This window comes from Helobdella robusta (assembly GCF_000326865.2).
Source record: "Helobdella robusta unplaced genomic scaffold HELROscaffold_64, whole genome shotgun sequence".
Classification (NCBI taxonomy): domain Eukaryota; kingdom Metazoa; phylum Annelida; class Clitellata; order Rhynchobdellida; family Glossiphoniidae; genus Helobdella; species Helobdella robusta.
The window spans coordinates 188937-193785 of NW_008705358.1; positions in this window are offsets into that span (position 1 = coordinate 188937).

Genomic DNA, 4849 nt, shown 5'->3' on the forward strand with positions numbered 1-4849 from the left:
ATATATCTGATAAGTACTTAGGAAATAATTTAGATTGAGACTTATACATGAACGTGCAAATTTTAAAAATTATTCTATATTTTATAGGTAGCCAGTGCAAGAGAACAAGATATGGAGATATATGAGAAAAGAAAGGGGCACGAGCAACTAGACGAGCAGCAGAGTTAAAAGCTTTACTTAAAGGATAGAGTATAGAGTCAGGAAGACCATAGTAGAGCGAGTTACAATAATTGAGTAATTGAGTGTTTAGATTTATTAAAACAAATTAATTCAAACTTAGAAGGATTAAGTTTAAGACACATAGAATCAGACCAAGCGATAATCGAAGAAAGACATAGAGATAAATTATGAAGAACACTATTGAGATTAGATGGAGGAAAAGAAGTATAAATATAAGAATCATCAGCATATAGTTGACTAGAGAAAGAAAAGTTATTAATAATACGAGGTAGTTCAGAAGTATAGAGTATAAATAGAAGAGGGCCAAGGATAGAACCCTGAGGTACCCCGAAAGTAAGAGTAGAGGAGTTAGAAGTAGAATTATTGAGAACAACAGAAGAAAAACGATTACAGAGATAAGAAGAGAACCAAGATAGACAAGAATCAGTAATATTATAAGAAAGATGCAGCAGTCTCAAGAGAATAGTATGGTCAACAGTATCAAAAGCTGAAGAAAAGTCAAGAGCAAGAAGAAGAGTAAGATTACTATTGTCACTAGAGAGAAGGATATCATTGTGTATTTTAAGTAAAGAAGTTTCAGTACTGTGAGCAGGTCTGAAACCAGATTGAGATACATGTAGCAAAGAGTTAAAGTCTAAATAGGATGAGAGTTGATTAAAAACTTTTTCTATTATTTTAGAGATGAAAGTAATATTAGTTACAGGTAATATAACTGACAATATAGTGCAATATTTAATATACCAAGTCTTGAAATATCAACAAAAGTTTACTAGAATTTTATAAAAATAAGAAATAAAATCTATTGAAAAGGAATTGTGTGTGTGTCTGTGTGTGTGCGCCTCTGTTTGCTAATTGTTATTAAGAGCCATCGCAACTTGTAAACAACGTATCCACTTGACGGCTTCGTTAGAATTGAAAAACTTGAAAATAAACTTCCTACTGTTGGATGTTTTATTATTATTACTATTGTTATTGTTGTGGGGGCGTTTTGTAACCAAAGAAACAATAGTCTTGTCGTCAACATCTTTATTAATCTTTGTTTTCTGATGGCCCTGGTGCTGCTGCTTCGTTTTTATCTTCACGATCTCGTTCAAATGAATAAACTGGTAAATTAGCATAATTTATATCATCAGTTAATTATAGTTATAAATAATTATAGTTAATTAATTAAAGTACAACTAAAGATAGAGATAATTACAAAGGAACGAGAGTAAAATAAATACAAGAATGAGAACGCATACATTATTCCTCTTAGTGTACCCGACGTCCGGGCCGCAAATCGTGAAGAGGGCACTCTGCCAGGGCTTCAGAAAGGTCAACCAATTATAATGGCTTCTCTTGACCTTCAACTGACCTAAATAATGTGATTGGTTAAAGGTTTATTTAGAATATTGTTCGTAGAAAGTCTTTATGTTGTTAGACGTTTTTGAAAGTTATAAAAACAGATGAAAATAAATTAAATCTGATGAACTGTTTGGATGAAATCATCGGCCAATCAAACAACCTGATAGAGTTAAGGACCGTCCATCTACTGGGATGCTCTCATTTGATTGGCTACCGCAAATAAAACACTCCCACTTCCAACTTTCGCCTTCTCTGGTTTGTTGAAAGAGTTTGAAGAACATTTTCTCCTCAAGTTCCAGTTGCAGAGTTTTCAAATCCTGTTTGTCGTATTTGCTTCAATCATTCATTCATTCATTCATTCATTCATTCATTCATTCATTCATTCATTCATTCATTCATTCATTCGATCATCCACCTTAACAGTGGGCAGTTTGATGAAAGATGACTTCGACATTGTCGTCAGCAGTTTCATCACTATCATAATTCTGCGGCGTTCTACACTGCCACCTCTCGCAATGTTCCTGTCTGCGTTACCCTTGAATACGCGATCATCATCACCATCATCATCATTATTATTTTTATTATTGTTATTATTTTCATCATCATCATCATTCGTTAGAATGCACTGTAGATAGAGAACGGTAAGCCACAGTACGGACAGGTTAGTGTTGAGTTTGAAGGTATGAAGACCTTTGAAGGCACAACCAGCTTTCTGATTGGCTGAGCAACACTCGAATTCTAACGTTAATTTATTATTATTATAATCATAATTCGTCTTATTTATTTTATTATTTTTATTGTTATTATTCCTGCAGATAATGTTATTATGTTTCTTTTTATCTAACGCTGCTGGCGTTGTCGGTATGGCTAAATATATATTATTATTTTTATTATTATTATTATCAATTTTATTATTATTATTATTATTGTTGTTGTTGTCGTTAATGTTATTATTGTTGATGTTTTTGACGATGTTGATGTTGATGCTATTAACCTTATCTAGCATGTCACGCATAGCACAAACATCTAAATCGTCATTATTGTCATGAGTATTATTAATGTTATTATCATTAATGTTATTATTGTTATTGTTGTTGTTGTAACTTGAAAAGTCATATCTCATATTAATTCCTTGTTCCTTCTTGCTACTGCCTTTAAAAATATTATCATTGGCGTTAAATATGAACAAACGTTTCATCGACGAAGATGACGATGATGACGTCACCGATGTTGGTGTTGATGACGTCACCGATGTTGATGACGCCATTGAGGTTGATGTTGCGGCTGCTAATGACGTCGTTGCTGATGTTGTTGTTGTTGTCATTGATGTTGTCAGGTAGCTTGGAATGGGTAAATTTTCGCCAGCCCAGGCTAAGAATGTGTATTCGTACGTGCTGTAGCGTTTAATGGACCTCAAATTCATTCGTTGTTGTTGTTGCTGTTGTTGTTTGCAGTTGTTCTTTATGAGGATGCTGTTGTTTTGGTTGACGTTTTTGTTGTAGTTATCTTCGTTAATGTTATTATTGTCAGTGTTGTCGTTAACGCTAGGACAATCTTTATAACTGTCTGTATCGTTGTTAGTGTTATTGTCAAAGTTGTTGCTGTTAATGATGTTATAGATGTTGATGTTATTGGTGTTGTTGTTGATGTTGTTGTTGACGTTGTTGTTGTTGTTGACGTTGTTGTTGATGCTGCTTACAAGCCCGGAATCATTTGTTATGTACTCACTTTTCTTATTGCCGCCGTTATCTTTGCGAGTATTATCATCCTCATTATTATTATCATTATTTTTGTTCTTTTGATTATTCTTATCACCATCATCATCATCGTCGTCGTCGTACAGGCAATATTTTATACGGTCATCATCATAATTTTCATTGCACACTTCGTTGTAGATAGTGGCCTGAGAACTTTTAAAAGCGCCGTTCTCAAAGAAACTATCTCGTTTCAATGTTGTTGGAGTTGTAGTTGTTGAAGATGTTGTTGTTGGAGTTGTTGAAGATGTTGTTGTTGGAGTTGTTGAAGATGTTGTTGTTGGAGTTGTTGAAGATGTTGTTGTTGGAGTTGCAGTTGTTGAAGATGTTGTTGGTGTTGGAGTTGTTAAAGATGTTGTTGGTGTTGGAGTTGAAAAATTTGAACCTTTAATGACCCTCCTGTTTAAAAGAACCAATTTGAAGTTAGTTTGATTGGTCATGTGATCACTTGAAAGCCCCTCATTGGTCAGACTTGAAAGCCTCTCATTGGTCAGACTTGAAAGCCTCTCATTGGTCAGATAAATTTTGTTTATGACGTCAACAATGAGATGTTTGGAATCGTCGAAAGAGAGAAACTTTAGCAGCAGTTCGAAATTTTCTTCGCAAATCTAAAATGAATGTAATTTGTGCGCTCAAATAATACACACGCGCGCACACGCACACACACACACACTCACACACACACACACACACACACACACACACATGTACAAACATACATTTGGTTGTTTTTCGAAGACAGAGAGGACGAGTTGGCATAATGAAAATCGAACTTTTGAATTTAGCGTTAACATCAAATCGCTCAATAATACTTTGAAATATTTAACTATCAAGTTTCTTTGGTCGCTAGCATAGAGTGCTGGCAACAATGGTATCAATATTTGATTGTCTGTGGGTAGGAAATAATAATTAATAACGACAATATAATTATTATTAATTTTATTATTTTCACAGCAGCAAAGAAACAAAACAGACCATAGAACAATATGCTGTTCAGTATTTCATCTAGGTGGTTCGAAAAAAACTGAATGTGATCATTAATGACCAGAGATATGAAGTTGGATGAGATGCTGACGATGTTCTTGTTACCGGAGAAGAGAAACTTCATCACTCTACTCATTATTGTCTTGAAATCAGTCCACTTTTCATAATTCTTAAAATAAATTATTATATTATATTAATGAAAAGCAAAACAATATCATTGCACTTCAAACTATACCAACTTTATTATTAATAATAAATGTTTTATCTTTATAATAAACAAAGAAATAAAAAATGATTGAAAATTTACCAAAAATAAAAAATTGAGAATATCAGAAGCCAGTTTAGCAAAGGGAGAAAGAAGTTTTTGTATGTTGTGCGTTAGGCAGACTTTTAAAACTTGATCAAACTCTGACATGTACGTGTTTAAGCAGTCCAGATTTCTGTTTTAAAATACATTTTAAAATTTTATTTTTTCTATTCAATAGTTTGAACATTAAAAAATATGAAATAAAGAGTTTTTTGTCAAATTTGAAACCACGCAAGTTGTAAGTAAAGATTATGAATCTTGTTCTAGTTTCTCATCAGAT